General features: G+C 34.1%; 1 protein-coding gene across 1 annotated transcript in view; it reads right to left on the bottom strand.

Moving 5' to 3' along the window:
* Positions 1 to 25,291, bottom strand: part of ADCY2 (adenylate cyclase 2) — a 553,319-nt gene that overhangs the window by 192,197 nt on the left and 335,831 nt on the right. The window lies entirely within an intron of this gene.

Below are 25,291 nucleotides of genomic sequence, written 5' to 3'. Positions count from 1 at the left end.
CAAACACTAGAGTTTTATGGTCTGCATAAGTCATAAGGCATTGGTGATTGACTGAGTCTTAGGACATGTAGAAGAGCCTGTGATGCTGCTTGACAGGGTCTTGAAACCTTTGGAAAGCCACTATTAAGATATTCTGCATTGATGATCTACTGATGATGAGTTATCAACAGTCTGCTGACAAAATAGTTGTGATAGATGAACATTGCCCTTGATTAATTATGGGAGCCCCTTTGATTCTATACATTAGCCCATCATAGGAGTTTCCTTCTACTGAAGGAAATCTCAAGGGTTTTTTGAAGGTCTACAAAATTTCAGGATCTTTGATGATGAGGAAGGTCTTAGATTGAATTGATTAGTGACCACTAGTCTTCCTAATAAATTGATTAATTGTTCTTGTAGATCTGCCTCAGTAACTATTGTTCCAGAATGGAATTTTGTGACTTATACCTATTAGCTTTTCCAATCTTCTTATGTCTTACATCTTCCCCCCAAAAAACCTTTTATCCAGTGACAAAATTCTATTTTATGTTTTTCAAAGAACTTCTCAGCTCTGGCCATTTTCAGTGCCGTCTCCCATGACTGGAATATCTCCCTCCTCAAACTTTGCTGGTATCTGTGAAGTTTCAGCTAAAATCCCATCTGCTACAGAAAGCCTTTCCCAAACTGCAGTTATTCTAGTATCTTCTCTCTGCTACTTACATAATGTGGAACCACAGTGGAATTCCTTATCTCCCTGTTCCTAAATGCTTCCAGGATTCTATTATAACATTCAAATTGTGCTAATATATTAACATATTTTTGCTTTCACTATATGAATCCAAATATTATTCTACCCTGATTCTTCTTTTAACCATTTTCTATTTAGTTAAAATTAAAAAAATACAAACAATTGTTTTTCCCTTGAAACATTTTTTTTCTCGAAAGTCATTTATTACCAAACAATATCTGATCCTAGAACAACAGACTTTTAAATTTTTGTTAAACTTGAGTTTCACCTAAAGTATGTAAGTTGACTTTGTTAGTAAAAAAAGCATGCACTTACAAGGATCAAAGGTCTCTCTTAAAGATGTCAATCAGGGAGAAAAGTAGCATAATTACATCATTCTCACTGCAACTTATAAAGACCCACTTTCTACAATTAAAATGAAGTGTTATACCTTATAATTTATTAATGGGATAATAGCTTTTTTAAAGTTACAAAAATGAAGCAAAAAAGAATCCATAATTGTGCATCATTGATATATTTTACAGATACACACTGTAATACGGTTTGATGAGTTATATTCAGTTTTACTTGGTAGATAATTCTTGATTGTAATTCTGGCTTTTTCCCTCCATAATATCAAATTCCAAGCCCTACAATCCTTTTGCTGAAGAAGCTATTAAATTTGTTTTTATCTTGTTTCTTTCTGACTGCTTGCATGATTTTTCTCCTTGACCTGAGAGTTCTGGAATTTGGCTAAATAATTTTGGGAGCTTTCATTTTGGGCCTTCTTTCAGGAGGAAATTGATGGATTCTTTCAATTTCTATTTTACCTTCTGGTTCTAGATAATCAGGGTGGTTTTTCTTAATATTTTTTGAAAGACAATAATGATAATGATTTTCAGGTAGTCAATAATTCTTACATCATCTCTCGTGGAACTATTTTTCAGGTCACTTATTTTTCTAAAATAATGTTTCTAATTTTCTTCTTTTTTGAATTTTGTTTGACTATTTCTTCATGTCTCATATATTCATTAGCTTCCACTTGCCCAATTCTAACTTTTAAGGAATTCTTTTATTATGTAAACTGTTGTACCTCCTTTTCATGTGGCCAATTCTGCTTTTCAAGGCATCCTCTTCATTGAATTTTTGTTATATTACCATTACCATTGGGTTTATTATGTTTTTTAAGGTGTTATTTTCTTCAGTGTATATTTTGTGCCTCCTTACAAAAACGTTGACTTTTTTCATGATTTTCTTATATCACTCTCATTTCTCTTCTTAAAATTTCCTCTTCCACTATTACTTGATTTTTAAAATCCTTTTTGAGTTCTTATACATCCTGAAACCAATTCACATTTGTCTTTGAGGCTTTGTATACATGAATTTTCACTTGGTTCTCTTCTTATCTTACTTGTCACTAGTAACTTTCTATGATCACTGTTTGCTCATTTTTTTTTCCAGGGTATTTCTTGACGTTTAACTCTGTTAAAGTATGGTTCTGCTTCTCCAGGGGAGGGGGCACTGTCTCAGTTTTTTTTTTTTTTTTTTGTGCATATTTTTTCCGAGGTAACTCTGGAGACCTTTAAGCTTTTGGTTCTTGCAAGATGATATGATCCAAGGAGAAATGTGTTTACTATGCTACTGTGCACTGGTTTGTGAGTAACTGCAAGAACTCTTTCAACTCTGGAATTATGATGAGTAGCCCTGAACCTATGTGGCTGAAAGCTCTGCTGTGCTAGTACTCCTCCTTTTACTGGGACTAAGACCCAGGACTGGGAATCAAATCCAAGTATAGGCAAAGAGTCCTGTCCCTGGGGCCAGCAAAGAGATCCCTGCAAATATTCAAATTCATTGTCCAATTCCCTTAGGCTGAGGTCTGAAAAATCCCCATTGCTGCCACTGATTCAGTTGGCCCAAGGTTTGCTCCTAGATGGCTAGGGTCCAGTCAACATTGGCATGAATTGAGCTGGCCTGAAGTCTTCTCTTACCTTGGTTGCAACAGAACTTTCCTGCCATCTTTTTCATTGTCTTAGGGTAGGGCAGTTGTTTCAGTTCATCTTTTTTTTTTTAAGGTTTTTGCAAGGCAAACGGGGTTAAGTGGCTTGCCCAAGGCCACACAGCTAGATAATTGTCTGAGAGCGGATTTGAACCCAGGTACTCCTGACTCCAGGGCCAGTGCTTTATCCACTATTCCACCTAACTGCCCCCTTTAGTTCAACTTTTTTAGGTTTCTGTCATGCTAGAACTTGTTTGGAGTCATAATTTAAAGGAATTTGGAGAGGTTGGGGGCAGCTCAAGTGAGTACTTGTCTTTACTTTGCCATCTTGGCTTTACCTCCCCAGGCTTATTTTAATCTCTTTCTTTCTTATAGCTTGGTTGATCATAAATGGGATAGGACAATAATAATGGATATCCTGAGTTCCAATTATTTGAGATTAGAATGAAATGTAAGTTGTTTCACTTAACTAAAAAGTTATATTAAACTCCTCATTTGTATATGAAAGGGGAAAGAAAAGCAAACAAGTAATTATTAGTACCTATTAGAGTCTATGTATAGTACTAAATGCTTTATAGATATTATCTCATTTGATCCTCATAATAACATGGGGAGATAGGTACTATTATTATCCCCATTTATAAAAGAGAAAACTGAAATAACTAGAAGTTAAATGATTTACCCAGGATCAAATGCAAGTGAATAAGGTGGGATTTAAACTCAGGTTCAAGATGGGACTTGGAGATCCCCTTGGTATTCTTGGAAATAGCATGCTTGGCCAAGAAGCAGCAGGCACACTTCAATCTGAATCTCCAGGAAGTGATGGTAGAGCTCTTGCATACCATATCAAGTGGGACACCTTGCCAGTGAAGTGATTTAAGATATCATTAATGAAAGAGTTCAAGATACACCTAGTTTTGATGAGATACTCTTTTTTTTTTTTTTTGCAAGGCAAATGGGGTTAAGTGGCTTGCCCAAGGCCACAGGGCTAGGTAATTATTAAGTGTCTGAGACTGGATTTGAACCCAGGTACTCCTGGCTCCAGGGCTGGTGCTTTATCCACGACTCCACCTAGCCGCCCCGATGGAATACTCTTGTCTGGATAGATCTGCTTCAGCGCCTTGTTCTCATAATTCTCCTTGTGATTCCGCTTGTATTTCTTGCTACCTTTGTTCTGGGTCTTAGTTACTGCTTTCTTGGAACCCTTCTTGGAGACAGGAATAATGGACTGGCTCAGGCATCTTGAGAGCAATGCAGTGAAAGTCATGCCACCTAGCTCTCTCTAAAAATATAAACTTTTCCATTTGATATTTAAAGTTCTCTACAAACTGACTCCAACATAACTCTCCAGGGCTATTACATATTGTTCTCTTTCAAGCACTCTATGGTCCAGTTTAATTAAACCTTTTGTTATTTCTCCCATATGACATTCTATCTCCCTATTTTCTTTGCCCTTTGCCAGGGCTACCCTCCTATACCTGAAAAGTGCTTATCTCTTTGAAACCTCTTAGAATCCCCAGCTTCTTTCAAAGCCCAGATCAAGTGCCACCACCTACACAAGGCTTTTTCTGATCTTTCCAGCTGCTAGTTCCTTCCCAACCAAAATTAACTTGTATTAATTTTATATCTGTTTTGAAATACTTTTATGTAAACATGTTGCTACCACCAACAGAATATAATATCATTGAGAACAGTTTTTTTTAAATTTTTTCTTTGTATTTTCAGTATCTAGGACAGATAAATGCTTGTTGATTGATTAATTAACAAGAAAGTTACTAGATGGGCTACAAAACCATGTATAAACTTTGACCTACCAATACCACTGGGGCAGGTAGGTGGTACAGTGAATAGAACGCTGACCTTGGGAGTCAGGAGGACTAGAGTTTGAATCCAGCCTCACAAACTTGCCACTTATTAACTGTTTGACCTTGGGCAAGTCATTTAACCCTGATTGCCTCGAATCCAGGGCCATCTCCAGTTGTCCTGATTTGTATTTGACCACTGGACCCAGATGACTGGAGGAGAAAATGAGGCTGGTGACTTAGCAGAGAACCCCCTCACTCAAATCTAATTCATGTGATTATCATGTCATTATTTCCCTGATGTCACAGTCTTCTTCAAGAAAAAAGGACCAAAAAACCCCATCAGTAATACCACTACCAGGTTCCATATTCCAAAAAAGATAAAAAAGGAAAAGGATCTATATTGACAAAAGTATTTATAATAGCTCTTTTCTTGTGGCAAAGAATTCAAAATTGAGGAAATGTCCATCATTGGGGGATGACTGACAAATTGTGGTTTATATGCTATTCTTCTATAAGAAATGGTAAGCAGGATGCTTTCAGGAAAAATATGAACATATATGAGATAATACAAAATGAAATAATAGCAAAATAAAATGGTCAGCTGAGAATGACTCATCTATGATCATAGTCAATTCCAAAAGACATATAATGAAAAATACTATCCATTCCCAGAGAAAGAACTGATGGTGTCTGAATATAGATTGAAGCACACTTTTTTCCTTTATTTTTCTTGAAGATTTTTTTGTGATTTTTTTTTTGGCGGGGGTTGTCTAGATTTTCTTTCACGACATGACTGTTATGGAGATGTTTTGCATGACATCTTATGTATAACCTATATAGAATTGCTTGCCTTCTCAATGAGGGGGGGGTTGTGTAGGGGGGAAGAGAATTTGGCACTCAAAATGTTATAAATGAATGTTAGAATTGTTTTTACATGCAACTGGGAAAAATAAAATACTAAATAAATATATTTTAAAAGACATAGAAAAACTAAGATCACTATTGATATAAGGATTTGATATAAGAAGTATAAATCAGAGCCCCTTGAAATACTGGTTTCATTTTTTGTGCAAACCAGAGGATATTCTATCAACTATATTAAGTAAAACTAACATTAGCCTTTTATTAAGTTTGAATCCTTTGAATGCATGTCATGTCATTTGAAATTATATTACATAACTGAGCTAGGTCTTTTTTGCTGTTTTTAAATGAAGGACTTGGTATCAAATGAATCTCTTTTGCTTCCTCTAAGACCTTGGATCTACATTTATCATTTTTCTTTTTAATGTCTCATTCCTATCTACCTCAAAAAGGGCAAAAGGCCATATTCACCATGCTACTTTCCTCCATGGTTTGATTATCAATTGAAAAATTGTTCTAAGGAAATAATCATAGAGTCAAAGAAAATACAGTGTTGAAGAAAAGATATCTCATTCTGGAGGCTAGAGTAATATTTGTCTATTCTCTAATTTTTCTGAAGGAATAAATTATTCCTTAAAATAAGACTTCAATGTGAAAATATCAAAAAAGTAAAAAGATATCTTGTCTGTGGTAGAATGTTGAAATGTGGAAGAGTATAACATAGAAAAAAATCACATTGAATACTTGGAGCTTTGTAATACATAGAACTCTCTGAGGAATAAACAGATTCTTGTCCTTCAAGGAATGAGAATGGTGATCCATCCATGGCATCAGCAGTAATGGTGACTTGACTTCTCAATGAAAAGTAGTAAGATAATTATTTGTTGACTTGGTTAAAAACAATAAAGACATTTATTATTCATAGAATATATCTCTAGGGTATAAGGAAGAACTTCAGGAGCCACTTTTGGTAATTCCTGTAGATACAATTGATATTCCTAGAAGAATCTAGAAAGTCTGACCAGGAATTATGTCATTCTGGGAAAGAAACTGAAAATCTTAGGTGTTTTTTTTTCATCAACTAAAAGTGACTAGAGGAAAAAGATTCAGAAGATAAAGGGAGGTTTGGAAAATGAACAGCTAGTTAAGGAAGAGATTATCTAAGATCAGAAATTTAAATGTTTGAATCTGGGCTTAAGATGGAGGAATGATGTACTCTTGGCAAAGATGGAATATACATAACCAAATATATGAAAATATATATTTATATGGTAGGAAGAAAAGCTGATTAAGATGAATTCAAACTAAAAATGAATGGAAAGTGAGAGAAATATTGATAGATGGAGTTAAATATCATAGAAGATAGTACTAAAAGGAACAAAATGTGAAAACACATTTCTTGAGGACAGGGATAATTTCACTTTTGCTTTTTATATCCCCAGACTAGAATTAGGATGTTAATTGATTATTTATTGAAAAATAATGAGTATCTAAATCTAGTTGTTCCTAGGAAACAAAATCTGAGGAGAGAGGAATAAGGCCAGTGGATTGACATGATGATTCAAAAATGCAAAAAATAAACCAGAGGTCTTAAAGTAAGGAGATAAATGAGATATCACCAAGTCTTATGTAATATAGAAAAAAAATTGAGGTACTATGTATTTTTAAAATCATTTTTTATGAGGAAATAAAAAGCAAAAACCAAGGGAAGAGAGCAATATGGAAGGCAATGGTTGCAGAACAATCAGAGGTAATAGTGTCATAGAAGAAGTATGTTAACAGCAGGCAGCAAAAGCTATTGAATTTTTTTTTTTTAGGTTTTTGCAAGGCAAATGGAGTTAAGTGGCTTGCCCAAGGCTACACAGCTAGGTAATTATTAAGAGTCTGAGACCCGATTTGAACTCAGGTACTCCTGACTCCAGGGCCAGTGCTTTATCCACTGGGCCACCTAGCCGCCCCAAAAGCTATTGAATTTGAGAAACAGATTATAAACCTTGTCTAGAATTATATCATAGTCATTACAGGGAACTGCAATTATATGGATTTATGGTAGAGATCTCTTTACTCTGAAATCAAGGTAACTAGTAAATTCTTTACATGTCTTACTTATTATTTCATCCTTTAAGGGATGGACTAAGCAATGAGAGGAACTAAGAGTTTGAAGATGATTCTGACCATCTTCAAACTCTTAGTTCCTTTCTAAAAAAGATCTTGTTTTTGAATAATAAAAAAAGGAAAACCTTGGGAAGAAGGCAAGTGATTCTTCTAACAAATTTGTGATAGAAGAGAGAGAATATAATGAATTACCTAGGGAGGTAATATTTCTCCATAATTAAAAATATTTTGATGAAAATTATATGATCTCTTATATTAAAAATATCATAGAGAAGATTACTGCTCAGATCTGGCTTTAACTAAATGAACACTAAGGTCCTTTCTGACTGTGATTCTAAAAAGAGATGAGTAATAGTAGTATTGTGAAGTCCATTTGATTGGTATACTTGAATTGTTAATTAATATCATTAATATCAACCTTTCAAAATCTTTTAGTTCTCTCTTGAGAAAACAAATTAAAAATATTTTTTCAAATTATAAATTTTATCTCATACCAAATTTATGAGGAAACATATTTTAGAAGTTCATTCTTATTTAAAAGGGATGTGGAATATATATTATTTATTAGTTTGAAGCAAACTGGCTATTTGAAAGATATATAGTTTTCATGTTTTGAGGCTTTTCTTGAGTTCATTGAATTACCTTGTATTGACTCCTGATATACACAAGTTTCTAGTATGTGAGGTGGAAATCCTATGAAAAATTCAAATGCTGTTGATAGAATCACAAAGGATGAAAAGTGTGCCTAATGAGATTAAAGAATTGATGAAGTATTTAATTGTATTATAATACACTATTTGTGAGAAGTGATTCATAATCTATGTATTCATGAGTATAGTATAGTGCCTATTGTTTAAATAAAATAAGATATTCCAGGCATGCAGATAAAGATACTCTCCATGCAATTGTTCCAGGTTAACTTTTTTTTGTTTTTTAGATTTTTCAAGGCAATGGGGTTAAGTGGCTTGCCCAAGGCCACACAGGGCTAGGTGATTATTAAGTGTTAAGTGTCTTAGGCCAGATTTGAACTCTGGTACTCCTGACTCCAAGGCCAGTGCTCTCTCCACTATGCCACCTAGCCGCCGCCACCCCCCCCCCCCAGGTTAACTTTGTTGAAGTTTTTTTCCATGCTCAATACAAATACAAACTAAAACTTTTAAATTAAACAGGCCCACCCTGTACCAACAGCCCTGAGTTCCAGATCACCCCAAATGTTTGAGGCCTCAAAAACAAATTCCATAGACTTTAGACCACTATGCTTAAATGTTGGGTCCATCACTCCTACTTTAATCCCTCTGAATCATTTGAAGCACTGGATGATATGATCTGCAGTCTTTCTACTAAATATATGCATAAACATAGATGAATATGTACATAAAAATAATAATCTTTTGGGAGGCTTTTTTTTTTGGAGGGGGCAAATAAGGCTATGGGGTTAAATGACTTGCTCAAGGTCACAAAGCTAAGTGAGTATGAAGTGTCTAAGGTCAAATTTGAACTCAAATCCCCCTGAATTCAGAGCCAGTGGTCTATCCCTCCATCACCTAACTGGTCCTAAAATCTTTTACATATCAGTAAATGTACTGTCAATGAAATAACCTTATCCATAAATATATATTTGTGTGAATATATATGTATGCATGTACATTTAATGATGTACAAATCTCATCTATTCATCTCTTTTGTTGGCTACCATGTTCTATGGATTATATGGAAATGTAAAAAGTATAAAGTTTAAAAACAATTCTAGGTTACCAAGAATATTTACTAAGCATGGTGATGGCCTACAAAAATGCGATTGTCATTTTTATTTTCCACTTCTATTCTCAGAAGTAAATTCAAGTCAAATGCCAAAGTAGTTAATAATGTGAACAGCTTCTATAGAAGTTCCCTATAATTACTATCGTTTTTTAAAAGAGAGTAAATAACTTGCAACACATCATTAGGTGTTCTATATAATTACAAAGACTGAAGCTTAGAACAGGTGTTTTATTATAGCAGGCTTATATATATTCTTTACTCTGACAAAGTTATTTCAAGGTAATTTTTTAAAGTTAAAGTTTAACACAACTTATAAATGCCTATTTGCATATAAATCTTGCATAAATACATTTAAATAAATATATGATACTTGGGGAGGTATCTTCTGGGTCACTTTTAAATTTTTATCCCAAATCAGAACAGAATGCGGTACAATGTAGATTTTCTTTAAACTAGCAAACTAAAATTCCAGATATCTTCTCTATCTTTATCATTGCATTGAGTTAGGTGCTAAGAAGACTATGCCAATGTATAGTGGCCACCAGATGCTTATAAAACAATTAAAGAAAAAAAATGACTTATAAATTATATAATTAAAGTTGACCAAGATTATAATATATGAATATTGCTAAAGTGTTTAAGATTCAAAAGAAATTTTGGAGTGAGTTGGATTAACTACAATTCAGAAATAACTAATTGTCATCTTTGAGAATCAAGAAATTGAATGAACTGGGAATATTTTTTCTTCTGAGGCTGAAATAACTGTCAACGAAAAAGAGTTTAAAGAGAATTTCCTTACAGAACAGGGATTATCTTATCATGTGGAAAATATTTGGTGAAGGGAATATACTAAAGAAATTAGTGAATGACATTGACTGCCATCTTGTTAGAATAAAGAATCAGCAATTAAGGGTCATAGGTAACTCTGGTTGTAATTTCACTCACAGATGATACATTATTGGAATACAAAAATGTATTGCTATTGCTTGTTACATTATGAAATGTTACTAACTAATATTTCTAATGACATTAGTAAATTTACTTACTTAATTAAGCCTATGAGACCAGGAGTATGAAGCAGGGAGATGAAGCAAAGTACTTGGGAAAAGAACATTTTTTTTTTCTATTTCATTTATAAGCTAAAAGGCTAAGATCTAATTAGGCAAAGAGAGAGTATTTTTTTGGTACTAATTTTTGAGGAATTAGCAGAACATATCCCTTGATTTTCTCATAACCTGGATAGAAAATTAATAATGAAATGGATCAATAGAAGTTAAGTACAGTAGGAAAGTCATTTCCAAACACTGCTGTACTGAATATGACATTCAAAGACAACCTAAATAAATCTGGGCTACAATATTACAGGAGAGCTTTGTGAAAGATTTGAAATTTGTGTTGGCCTTTTAAAGGAGTATGGAATTTCAGCATCTTAGAAGAAGAGAAAGAATTTTAACCAAAAAGAATAGCATGAGCATTGAGGGAGAGACTAAATTAGTATGTCAGGAGAACAATGAGGAGAGCAGACAATAAGGCATTAGAAGTTTGTGTTATGGAAGAATATGAAATAAAGTTAGATGATTTAAAGGGCATGATTGAGGGAGACTTTGTATTCTAAGAAAAGGAGCTGCTTCTTGATTCTGTAGGTAAAGGGGAGCCATTAAATATTTGGGACCATCCTAATTACCTAATTCTTTGCTTCCCCTATTAAAACCAAGTATCTATATTTCTATATCATTCTCCTTTTTTATTTTAATTTACTGCTTTTAGCAAATGATCTTTGAAAAAACATAACCTTCCTCATCAACAAGAAAAAAGAAGCAAATTTAATGTTATCTTCAAAGAGTTCAAATGAAAGAAACTATTTAGCATTGTAGAATCTTTGAATAAAATAAAATATGAAAAAACAAATATCAGACCAATTCATTAATGTGATTTTAATTTAGATCTTATTTTTGAAGGAACCAGTATGCTATAGGACCTTGAAACATTCACAGGTTGCCAAACATGAAGACATCTTGCTAATTTTTGTTCTCCTATCAAGTAGGTATTCTTTGATAGAATGTAAAGTCATAAAAGGTGTTTTTAAAACTTCCAGATTGAGACAACTTCATTATCTATGTTCTACTGAATTCAGAGAGCAAAGATCACATATACTTCCCCCACAGCATGAGTGCCATTAACTGAACTTGGAAAGAGGCAAAGCTTCTTCCTTCCTTCCTTCCTTCCTTCCTTCCTTCCTTCCTTCCTTCCTTCCTTCCTTCCTTCCTTTCTTTCTTTCTTTCCTTTTCTTTTCTTTTGTTTTTTAGGGCCTGTGGCTGAGTTGTTTCTATTTTGTTTCATTTATCCTCAATTTTAGATACCTGCGGTGATGTCCAATATATTTTGGAGTTCAAGTCCATGATGTTCTTAGAGCCAGGATTCCAGGAAGGATGTTACTACCATCTAGCCACCACACTAATTAGTAAGCTAGCCAATCCAGAAGGAAAACTCTGAGAAGTCAGAATGCCTGGGATTCAATCTCAAGGTAGGTATGGGGGTAGATTAGAAATTTGGGACTATGCTCTACAGTAATAAAGTTAAAATATTAACTTATTCTCCTTCCCCTATCCAGAGACTGAGGTTTGTACAGAGGTAGAGTTAAGTAGGTATATGGATTATTCCCTTAGGGAATATGTTTGTATATTTGTTTTTATGATTTTCCAGTAAAAAATTTCTTTGTAAATACTAATCTGACTATATCAGGTAAATGGAACTGGGCTTTAGAAGAACCACTGTCAAAACAATTAATGAACATATAATGGAGGGGATAGAGCTTTTGCAGAAAGCCTAGATAGCTATCCCAATCTGCTGAGAAACTGAGGCACTGAGGAATCTAGGGAAAGGTGTAAGAAGTAACACACCTAGTTTTCATGTAATGGTGGCCAGTATTATCGGTTTGACAAGTATAAAGAGAGAATCTCAAATTTATCTCTTAATAGACAATAAGTGAAATTTATCTTTTCTCAAGTGATACATGTTAGAATTGGACTGGAAATTTTCTATAAATTTGAATACAAAAGACAGGATAATGGGATAATGGGAAAAATTCTTTAGGGGAGGATGTATTTTTTGTTAAGTATTTGGATAAAGGGAGACTAAAGGCACCTCTTTATTTCATTGTGGTGAGTTTATATTATCTTAAAACCAATTCTTACAAAGACAAATATTGTTGGACAAGGCAAAATAAATCAGGCAGCATGATGTACCATGATAATTTTTTGTTATTTTCCTTATGAATAGGTAGAATAGTGGAGATTTTCTTTATGTTAATAATATACTTTTGCATTTTTGTTCGTATTATCAGTTAAGAAACTTCCATGTTCAGTGCAAATAGGCACTTTCTAGGCAACTTATTATGATAGAGCACTGTTTAAGACCACTAAAAATTTTAGTGACTTACTCAGTCACACAGTCAGATTGCATTAGAAAAGAATTTGAATCCAGGTCTTATTTTAGGATCATTGATCTAAATTAGAGCTAGAAAAAAACCTTAAATGCCATCTAGTCAACCTCATTTTACAGATGTGGAAAATGAGAGAGAGCTTAAGTGACATATGCTTAAAAAGTGATAGAGACAGGATCTGACCCTCTATCCTCTGACTCCTGAGTCAATACTCTTTCCACTACACTACACAACCTTAAAAGAGGGTCTTCAGAAAAAAAATCAGTTATCTATAGGCATATTAAAAATGCTCTAAAGCACTATTGCTTAGAGAAATGCAACTTAAAACAACATTAAGATACCACCTCATACCTGTCAGATTGGCTAATATGACAGAAAAATAAAATGATAAATTTTAGAGGGGATACAGAGAAATAGGGACATCAATATATTGTTGGTGGAGTTGCAAACTTTTCCAACTATGTTGGAGAGCAATTTGGAACTTTGTCTAAAGGGACAAACTGAGCATATCCTTTAATTCAGAAATACCACTATTAGGTAGTGTAGTGTAGGTAATGTATTCCAAAGATAATTTTTAAAAAGGGAAAAGAAACTTTTTGGACAAAAGTATTTATAGCAGCTCTTTTACTGTAATGGCAAAATGTAGAAATTGAGGGAATCTACATCAATTGGGGAATACCTGAACAAATTGTGACATATTATTGTAATGGAATACTATTTATTATACCATAAGATATGATAGGCAGGATAATTTCAGAAAAACCTGGAAAGATTTAAATGAACTGAAGCAAAGGGAAGCAGAACCAGGAGCACACTGTACATAGTGATGATGATGATGATAATGTTTGTCCTTCATTCTCAAAGACATGAAATCAAGAAGGTAATGCCATGACAAGCATGTGAATTGTATTTGAGTGAGGGAATGCCGTACTAAGTCATGAGTCTCACTTTCTCCTTTTGAAACCATCTGGGCCAGTGATCAGATATGAACCAAGAAGATTGGAGATAGTCTGGGATGTGAGACAATAAGGATTAGGTGACTTGCCCAAGGTCACACAGATAAAGTGCCAATTGTCAGGCTGATTGGACTCAGTTCTTCCTGGACTCCAGGGCTGGTAGTCTAACCACACACCACCTAGTTATTGTATGATGAACAACTGTGAATGACTTAGATACTTTTAGAAATCCAATAAAGCAAGACAATTCCAAAGGACTCATAATGGAAAAAAAATGTTATCTACCTCCAGACAAAGAACTGATGTCATCTGAATATAGACCAAAGCATACTAGTTTTCTCTTTCATTTATATTACATGATTTGTTCATGCCCCAATTGATGGGTATGTCCTCAGTTTCCAATTCCTTGCCACCACAAAGAGTTAGAATTTTTTTTTATATACATATGTGTTTTTTCCCTTTTTTTTTTCCTTTTGTCTCTTTGGCAGAAGGGGGGATTGTTGGGTCAAGGTATATGCAACAGTGTAGTAGCTTCCCCCCACCATCCATTTGCAAATTGCTTTCCAGAATGGTGTGATTAGTTTAGAGCTCCGCCAATAATTTATTACTATACCTATTTTCCCATATCTCTTACAATAATGGTCATTTTCCTTTTTCTATTGTTTTAAGTCAGTTCAATGACTATGAGGTACATACCACAGAATTTTTAACATGTACATTTCTCTAAATGTTAAGAATTTAGAACTACTTTATATGATCATTGATAGCTACCTGTTCAAATTTCTTGATCACTTATCAATTTGGAAATAGTTTTTATTTTTATAAATTTGTCTTATTTTCTTTTTAATAGTTGAGAAATTGAGGATTTTTGTTAAAGAAACTTGATGCAAAGATGTTTTTCTACTTTATCTACTGTAGTTTTCTACTTTTCTTGTAATTTTAGCTGCCTTAATTATTTTAGCAAAACCTTGTTAATTTTATGTACCTCCTATGAACCTTCACACCTCTTGTTTGGTCATGAGCTCCTACACGATCCATAGATCTGATAGGTCATCTTTTTCTATCCTACACTAATTTACTTACGATGTCACCCTTATATCTAAATTCTATACCCATTTTGAGAATATCTGGACAGATTGTGTGAAATGTTTGAATATGCCCAGTTTCCATCAGTCTGCTTTCCAGTATTCCCTGAAATTTTTGTCAAATACTAGACGAACTCTATTTAGACTACAACCTTCATTTGCATTTTATTTTTCCCCAAATGCTTATAAGATGAATACGAATCTGTAAACAATAATGTACAACATTTTCTAATTAAAATTCATAAATGATAAAGAAAATGGAGATTTAATTAGTTACTGTTGCCTACAACTGATATAACAGTATGGAAGGAGAGAAAGCCTGTATACCCACCTAGATTGCTCTCTAGCTTTCTGGTGCTTTATGATCTGATCTTTTTTACAAATGGGAAAAAAGGATTCATGACTTTCTGAAACTTTCAATAATAAGAACCCAAATTGGTAGAACATCTTAAGATTTATAAATTTATTTCCTTTTAACAATCCTATGAGGCAGGTAGGATGTTTTTGGATTCTCATCTGAGGATGAGGAGGAAATAGAGACAGAAAGAGGTGACTTGTTCACACTAACAGAACTACCTGGGACTTCTGACTCTAAGCACAGGAATTTTTCTCTATTCTCTACTGCATTTTCACATTTACTGGAAGAAATTATGACTTAAGCAATAACTAATGCTAACATTCAGAACAAATTGATTTTTCCCTTAAAATACTTTGATCAGAGTTTCATTTTTGTGCTCGATATCCAACTATTTCAGCTATGTGACAGAACATAAGCAGCTAGGAATGATTTAAAAGTGTGTAGGAGGATCTTTGTTGATAGAGACATAATTCATTGATTAATAAGAAAGAGTGGATACTTTTTCATTCCATCTGTCTTCTTAAGAATCACAGATATTTTTTCAGTTCAATCAGACTTCTATAAAAAGAACTGCTCACATTCATCTATGAATCAGGGAACTTTACTGCTAGACTTGATTTCAATGACATGGCTACAGTTTACTCAGAAAGTTACATAATCAAGAATCATGAAGATAGCTCAGAGCTTTGTGAAAAATAATCTCACTAGATGGTACATATTCTCCCTTCTCTAAGTTGCCAGAGGACTGTTCAACAATAGGTTGAAAAATAATCTGTTAATACATTTGTCCCATCAGCAAAACAATATTCCCTAAGCAACTGCCCTACAAAATGATAACTTGTGAGATACTGCAACTCAGCTCTATTTTATAGTACTTGGGGAAAAACATTTGTTAGATATCATTAAAATATTTCCCCTTACATTTCATGATATATATCCATAAATATATAGTGTTTACTTTGAATTAGATGTTGGTAGTCTTCTTAAGGTCATATGTGAATTAGAGGCTGGAATGCTGTGATGATGAGGATTTTTATATTTTACTTCAGAGGAAAAAAAGACTAATAATGAAGCAAAAACTAAATTCACATGTAAAATGATTTGACCCCTTTTCTTTCTTTTTTTGAATATTTCTTTTAACTTTTTCCAATTCTACACAAAGATAATTTTCAATATTCATCCTTTGCAAGCTTTTGAGTTCCATATTTTTCTATCATCCTTCCTTCCCCTCTGCCCCCCCATGGCAGCATACAATTGTACAATTGTGTTCAACATATTCCTGGATTAGTCATGTTGTGAAAGAAAAATTAGTATTAAGGGGGAAAAACATGAGAGAGAAAGAAAAAAACATAAAAGAAGTTTTAAATAGAATTCTTTGCTCTGCATTTGGACTCCATAGTTTCTTCTTTGAATGCAGATAGCATTTTCCTTAACAGGGCTCTCAGAATTGTCCTTGATCACCGAACTACTGAGAGGAGCTACATCCATCATAGCTGATCATCTCACAAAGTTGCTGTTAATGTGTACCATGTTGTCCTGTTTCTTCTCAGTTCATTCAGCATCAGTCTTTGACCCTTTTTCACTTTCTTACTTTCTTGGAAGCTTTTAAGTGAGAAGGATTGCTGTGTGCTGCTGGGCAGAACAGGGGTAGGCTTGTGTATCTCTCCCCCCCCTTACACCCCCCTCTCCCATTATGTGCCCTTAGATACATGAAATAGTACTTATTTTATCACTTTTATATTTGATCTTAGGCAAGTAAATATTTTGGGGAGGGGCAACCAGGTAACTGGGAAGAGTTTCTACCTGGTGAGCAGCCACTGAAACTACCAAAAGACCTAACAAAGAAGCGTTTTGGGATATAGAGGTCATGTCGGTCAGTTGGTACCTCTGCTTCTGCACTGGGTCCCTACAGCAGTGCATGGTACCTGGTAAGCAGCCCCAACTTTCCTCCCCACTTCTGTAGATTGGCTGCCCTTTTCCAGGCCTGCTGCCACAGAGCTCAGGAAGGATGAACAGGAGGAGCTGGCTGGTCATAGCATCCCACCAGCCTAGTCCAGATGCCCTCCACGTCCTTGTCTTCATTGTTCTATTTCTTGTGTAGTGGTAACCGGGACACCAAACCATATTGGAGACCAGGAAGTAAAGAATCAAAGTTTTGGACACCCTTTGACCCAGCAATACCACTACTGGGTCTATACCCTGGAGAGATGATGAAAAAGGGTAAAAACATTACTTGTACAAAAATATTTATAGCAGCCCTGTTTGTGGTGGCAAAGAATTGGAAATCAAGTAAATGTCCTTCATTTGGGGAATGGCTTAGCAAACTGTGGTATATGTATGTCATGGAATACTATTGTTCTATTAGAAACCAGGAAGGATGGGATTTCAGGGAAACCTGGAGGGATTTGCATGAACTGATGCTGAGTGAGATGAGCAGAACCAGAAAAACACTGTACATCCTAACAGCAACATGGGGGTGATATTCAACCATGAAAGACTTGCTCATTCCATCAGTGCAACAATCGGGAACAATTTTGGGCTGTCTGCAAAGGAGAGTGCCATCTGTATCCAGATAAGGAGCTGTGGAGTTTGAACAAAGTGCAAGGACCATTACCTTTAATGTAGGAAAAAAAAAACAGATATCTTATTGTCTGATCTTGTTACCTCTTAGACTTCTCTTCTTTAAGGATATGATTTCTCTCTCATCACACCCAATTTGGATCAAGGTACAACATGGAAACAAAGTAAAGACTGACAGAGTGCTTTCCATGGGGGGAGGAGCAAGATTGGGGGGAAAATTGTAAAACTCAAATAATATCTTTAATAAAAATAAATTTAAAAAAAACCAAAGTTTTGGACAAATTTGACAAGATAAATTTTTTTTTGCAAGGTAAATGGGGTTAAGTGGCTTGCCCAAGGCCATACAGCTAGGTAATTATTCACCTAGCCACCCCTTGACAAGATAAATTTGAGATAAGAATTCAGAAAGTAGGAAAGAGAGCCTCTATTACTTAACCTGAAGTACACAAAATTTCTCTAATAATTGAGGTCTTCAATATCCTCAGACAAGATGAGAAAATATTCTGTGCTACTATAAAACATCAGGGAAGATATGAATTTAAATGAAGATAAAAAGGTAACACTGAGGGGAAAGGACTTCAGTATCCAAAAAGAAAAGGTTATTCAATACTACTTCTAAAGTGGAATGTCTCTAAAGTAGCTGATAATTTTCACTACAGGAACTGATCCATGAACTGAAAATGGGACCTGAGGATGAAAGATTTGCTATATGCTTTAAGTCCTTCCAGGTGTCTTTGACCAGTACCTTTGTGTGGAAAACTTTGGATATGAAGTTATTATGGATATTTTGTAAAGACTGATTAATATCAAAATACAGGAAAAAGTCATGAAGAGAAGTTAGCACAAAGTCACATAAAGCTTTTGATGCTTTGATAAACAGGAAATATGGTTTGGAAAGAATTGTGGGAGAAGAAAAATGTCTGTCATTATTGGCCAAAAGCAGGGACCCCTAGCAAGTGAATATGAGGGTGGATTTTGTTAAACTTCTTTCTGCAATATAAATCGTCGGAGAGAAAAATATTCTTGAAGAAATTTTAGAAACCTTAACTACAATTGGAGAAGAAAAAACCCGACAGGTTTGTCTTGATTGTGCAAGGTCTTCAGGAAAATTCTATTCAGTTTAAAGTAGCTTCATTTCCTGATGATAGACTTTAGGTACACTTTCTGATGTTTTAGTCAAACGCCTTTAATTCTGGTCAGTGATCTCTTCTGTTTTCTGTACTTGGAACTGTGTTTCTTAGTAAATTCTTTTTCAGATTTCTTGGAAAATTCTGATGCTTTTAATTCAAGTTCTTTTGGTTTTTCTTGATAAACACAAGCATTTACAAATTGTCTTAGATCAATATCTATTTTTTGATTTGTAAAATAAAGATCTATTCCATCTCTGTTATACTTATCTGAGATATGCACTCTTTTCTAACAGAGATGGACAGTTTTGTGGTCTCTGAAAAAAAATATCTCAAACATTTCAAGAATGCATGAAAATATAGAAACTTGTATTAGAACATAATGGGCTACCTATTCCACTGACAAGGAAAAAGGTGTCTATGGAAGAATTATTTTTACTGAATTTAAATAATTTCAGAACTATGTTCATGAAACCAATGAAGGAAGACACCAAAGATGATGAGATGAGAAAAAAAAGGAGAGAAAGAAAGCAGCAGAAAGAAAAAGCAGAATATCAATAAGAGCAACAACAACAAAAAAAGAAATGCTTAATAGAAGTAAAAACTGAGGGTGATGAAACAAGAGTGATGAATAAGCTGCTAGGGGCCTTGCAGTCAGGTGCAACTTTCTGCAACTGAAAAAAGAATGAAAAGACCTAAAGAAATGGGACAAAGTCTCAGTTCTATCTCACCGAGGCTTGTTCTGAAAGCAAGTAACCATGAGAACCAGAAGAAGGAAATGGAAGGTTCACATTCCCACCACAAACTGAACTGCAACTCAAGTAGGACTCCTGTTGTCAAGGAACTTAATTATAATCAGAACATTCATTTAACCCACAGTAGGAATTAAGGATATTGGGAAGAAGGAGACCTGTAACATAGAAAGCAACAAAAAAAAGAAAATGAAGCTTCTTGGTTTTGTTTCCAAAACTGAATCAAATCCAAAAGAGGAGGCTCTGCTGGCAAGATTTTGAGGTTTATGAATTCAGTAGACAAAAATGATTAAGCAAACTATAATGCTATACTATGCTTGGCTGTAATGCCTTATTTTTGTAAAACTGGCATGATATAGTTATACATTTCAAAATATATCACAATTTTATCTAAAATTCTTACTTGTAATGCTCTTGCTACGTGTTTGAAACCTTGAGCAGAACTATAATGGGCTTAATGCCTTTCTGTTGACAATCTGTTTTATTATAGTTAGAAATAGAAATTGTATTAAATATATTCTAGTTAACAGGTGGGTGAATGTTCAACAATGTTTTTTTTAAAAGAAAAATATTATTTGCTTGCTTCTCTAAATAAGCATATTTGGTTTGTTATGTCTAGTTCAATGAATCACAAATCTGACTCAACTCTTGCTGTATACATACATGTTTATTATTATCTATGTATAAGTTCTATCTGTAGTTATGATCTATTTTTACCATTAGAAATATGAAACATATATAGAAAATGATTAGCAGAAGCTTTATAATTATTGCTAATTTCAGGTTGATTATATTCTTTGGAACACTAAGGCATATTAAGTCCATTTAAAATACATAATGCAGGGGGTGACTAGATGGCACAATAGAGCACTGGCTCTGGAGTCAGGAGTACCTGAGTTCAAATTCAGCCTCAGACATTTAATAATTACCTAGCTGTGTGGCCTTGGGAAAGCCACTTAACCCCATTCATTGCCTTGCAAAAAAAAACCTAAAAAAAAAAAATATATATATATATATAAAATAAAATAAATAATGCATGAAAGTCTTGTGACTTAAGTTTATACACAATGAAGATGCATTTAAATGAATTCAATATATCTTATAACAAATTTTTGTTGCTGAAATTTCATCTTTTTCAGAAGTTTTTATTTATTTATTCTAGCTTTCAGTCATGAGTGTGGTACAAAATTATCATTTTGTAATTTCCCAACTGCATTTTTGGATGTCATAAGCTAATGATAACTGCAGGTTTTATAAACTAAATGACCATCAATAATTTTTACAAGAAGATTTTTAATAAATAAATTTTCATTTAAAAATACACTGCATAAGGGGTGGCTAGGCAGTGGATAGGGCACAGGCCCTGGAGTCAGGAAAACCCGAGTTCAAATTCAGCCTCAGACATTTAATAATTACCTAACTGTGTGACCTTGGATAAGCCACTTTACCCAATTGTCTTGCAAAAACAAAAACCCTAAAAAAATACATTGCATAAAAATAGGACATTGCTGCTCTGTAAATTTCTCATCAAAGAAAATAAACTTCCCATGCTAAAGGAAAACAAAAAGAAGACGGTTTGAAATCTTGTCAAAAGGTGAGCTTGGTAGAAATTGAAATAGGAGAAAAGGGCTTTTGTGACTTAGTAGGAGCAAGATACCAATAGCTCCCACATATTCTCTATATATGAATCTCACTAGTATAATTACTTTAAGATTGAACTCTCTTCAATAAAAGCTGTTGGGAAAATTGGAAGTTAGTATGGCAGAAACTCGCATTAGTCCAACATCTCACACCCTACACCAAGATCAGATCAAAATGGGTACATGATTTAGACATAAAGGACAATATTATAAGCAAACTAGGGGATCAAGTAATAGTTTACCTGTCAGATCTATGGAAAGGGAATCAGTTTATGACCAAGGAAGAGATGGAGAACATCATTAAAAATAAACTAGATAATTTTGATTACATTGAATTAAAAAGCTTTTACCCAAACAAAATTACTGTAAGCAAGATCAAAAGAAATGTGGTAAAGTGGGAAACAGTTTTTACAACTAGTATTTCTGTCAAAGGACTCATTTCTAAAATATATAGAGAAATGCATCACATTTATTAAAACAAACAAGTCATCCCCCAATTGACAAATGATCAAAGGATATGCAGAGGCAATTTACAGATGAGGAGATTAAAGTGATTCATAGTCATATGAAAAATTGCTCTAAATCATTACTTAGATTAGATTAGAGAAATGCAAATTAAAGCATCTCTGAAGTACCACTTCACACCTCTCAGACTGGCCAGTATCATGGGAAAGAGAATGATCAGTGCTGGAAGGTATGTGGGAAATCTTGGGACACTGATGCATTGTTGTTGGTGCTGTGTACTCATCCAGCCTTTTTGGAGAGCAATTTGGAATTATGCTGACCCTTTAATCCAGCAATACCACTACTGAAGAGATCATGAAAAAGGCTAAAAACACCACTTGTACAAAAATATTCACAACAGCCCTGTTTGGGGTCACAAAGAATTGGAAATCAAATGAATTTCCATCAATTGGGGAATGGCTGAACAAATTGTAATATTTGTATGTTATGGAAAACTATTGTTCTATTAGAAACCAGGAGGGATGGGAGTTCAGAGAAGCCTGGAAGGATTTGCATGAACTGATGTTCAGCAAGATGAGCAGAATCAGAAGAATGTTGTACACCCTAACAACAACATGGAGTTGATGTTCAATTTTGATGGACAACAACATGGAGTTGATGTTCAATTTTGATGGACTTGCTCATTTCATCAGTGCAACAATCAGGGAAAATGTTGGTGTTATCTGTGATAGAGAATATGATCTATATCCAAAGAGGTAATTGTAGAGTTTGAACAGACTGAAGACCTTTAATTTTTTAAAAAAGGTATCTTATTATATAATTTTGCTATCCCTTATACATTATTTTTTCCTTAAGGATATGATTTCTCTCTCAATACATTCAGTTTTGATCAATGGAAACAAAGTAAAGACTATCAGACTGCCTTCGGGGGGGGGAAGCAAGATTTGGGGAAAAATTGTAAAATTCAAAAAACAATAAAAATGTTTGATTTTTATGGTAAAATGCATATTTTCTGAAGTGAAGGTCTTCTCTGTGCTAAGAACTAGTGCTTTTTAGGGTCCTATGCAGACACTCAAACTCATAGTGTCATCCTGAGGATTAGACTATAATGGAAGGGCAAATGAATTTGGTGTTACTATAGCTAGTTAATTGTAGAATTGTAGAGTGTTCTCCTGGTACTACTTTCAGATCATATATTACCTTTAAAGAGAAATACTTTTGACCTTGCTAGATAGGCAGCTCTTCAATAGTCACATCTCATTTTTCACCACAGAGACTCATAGTAGCTTCTATCTCTATGGAGCAACCCTGAATTTTTCCTGGAAGCTAACTAAAGAGACAGACACCTTTTCTAATATCCCTGCAATATGTGAATAACAGCAATAATATATTGCAAAGGCTAGGTCTCTGACTTAGCTTCCTCTTGCTGTGGCTTTTATACATCACCAATTTTTAAGTCACAGGAGTTATATCTTATCAGCTTCTAAGTATATGATATTTCCCAGTAAATCCCCTTTCTGTTACAAAAAAAGCCAACTTGATGGATGTTTGAGCAGAGGTTAACCAGGAACTCTCCTAACAAAGTAGTAAGGCTAAGGCTTCATAATTCTTGCTGGTAGAAAAGAATGGAAATTGAGGGATTGCTTATCAATTGTAAAATGACTGAAAAAAATCTCCTTTTCTCTCACTAGGATTGAATTTAGGGAATTGTACTAAGAAATCTCTCATCTCATTCTAGAAGTCTAGTTTTCATAGCTCTTAAAATCTGGATGACTAAAAAGTCTCCCCAAGGTTTGAACCTGCCCAGGAAATCCCCTTTCTTGCTCTTGCAAACTAAAACTTCTCAAGAATCCCTTGACTTCTATCTAGGAGGTTTGAGTCTAGAAATTTTTATCACTTGGACACATTATTCCCCTCTCTACACCTACTATTTATTAGCTTAAGAAGTTAAATAACTGCCTTTCCAGATTGGTAGTAGTAATTTGGGATGTAGAACTCTTTTATTCAGCTTTAAGGACAATGCATATACAATTTCTATGGGCTGCTTTTCCAAGGCAATCATGAACAGCTCTTGGGAAACTCTTTACTAAAACCCCTATTGAGGAGCTCTGTTTCTCAATGCTCTTGTATTTTTTTTTTTCTCAAATGAGTAAGAGAGGCTCAATCTGCAATTGATGATTCCATAGTATATCATAAAAAGGTGGATCCTCTCATTTGGACATCCTACAGGAGTAACCTCTAAACACTCATATCCAAGCTCCAGGAAGTGACAAGAAATATATGAATAATTTCCATAAGATAATGTGGCCAAATACTCAGAGAAGGGTTAACTATTCTGTTAGTTCATTAGGTTATTCAGTTAATATTCTTGATCAATCCTGAGGTAACATTCTTAAACTTGTTCAGTACAGTGCCAACTGATAGTCCTTTCATGAAATCAAATCTCAAAATCCCAACTATACTCAGCAGTCTATATAGCTTACTATATTGATGAAGGAACTCTAATCCCCTAGAAATAAGAAGGTATGGGATATTAACATTTTGTGTTTATCAGTCTCAGCATAATAACTATGAACATTGACAGGAAACACAAAAAGATAGCAAGTAAAATTGACACAATTTCAACATAATTTAGTAGTAAAAAGGAAATGGGTATCATAAAACTAAAGATATAGTAATGGGTTGGAATGCTCTTGGCAATGTGAAGGAACTTGACAATTCTAACACAGAATAAAGAAATGTAGGCTTAATATTAAATGGGAAAGGAGGTTGTGTTGTCAATCTGGTATTTTTACCTTTTTTAGAAAAAAGAAGATAGCTCAGTTAGCCAGGATCATGATTTTGTTATTTTTATCTATGTTTTTCCATAAATCTTCTAGAGGCAGTCTACTAAATGTCTTGGAGGCATCCTTAGGGCTGTTTTCACTTTCTGGGGCTATCAGTGATATGCTATAGCTCTTAGGTTAAAGTAGAGGAACAATAGTTCCGAGGTGGAATGGACTTCAGAATTCATCCCTCCACTTCATTTTACAGTTGAGGAAACTGAAACATGGGAATGTTAAATAATTTACCCAAGATCACACCAGTATTCATTATCAGATAGGATCTGAAGTCAGTCCTCTGATTTTGAAGTCAGGGTTCATCCCAATAAATTACCCTGATTCTATTAGTAACATGCCACATGAGTGGTCCATTTGTCTGCCTCTGTTTCTCTTAGTCTCTGTGCAAAGTGCTAACCAAATTTCCAAGCTATTAATGCTTAGGAATCAGTAAGCAAGACTTGATGTTATATTGTTCACTCACTCCTACATCTTAAAGTCTTAAATGGAAATCAAATCATGAAAAATTTCAACCAACTAAGTGCATTTTTCTTCCTAGGATATGTACTATGAATTCCTGCCTTCAGCTATAGTTATTTCCTTGTGATTATTATCCTTTCTTCTTGGTTCTCTATATAATAGACTACATCATTGACAGAACAATGATTCTAGCCCTGAAAAAGAATATCACATTTATTGAATCTGTGGTAATAATATTCAGGGAATTCTCTATTGTAATTATCATTATACATGTTATATATAAAATGCATTTTTCTTTAATATTTATAAATATTTAAAGTATTTTTTTTAGTTTTTTTTGCAA

This window comes from Macrotis lagotis, chromosome X (assembly GCF_037893015.1).
Source record: "Macrotis lagotis isolate mMagLag1 chromosome X, bilby.v1.9.chrom.fasta, whole genome shotgun sequence".
In the NCBI taxonomy this organism is placed as follows: domain Eukaryota; kingdom Metazoa; phylum Chordata; class Mammalia; order Peramelemorphia; family Peramelidae; genus Macrotis; species Macrotis lagotis.
The sequence above is the reverse complement of the archived record's forward strand: the minus strand, read 5'-3'. Positions and strand labels throughout refer to the sequence as shown.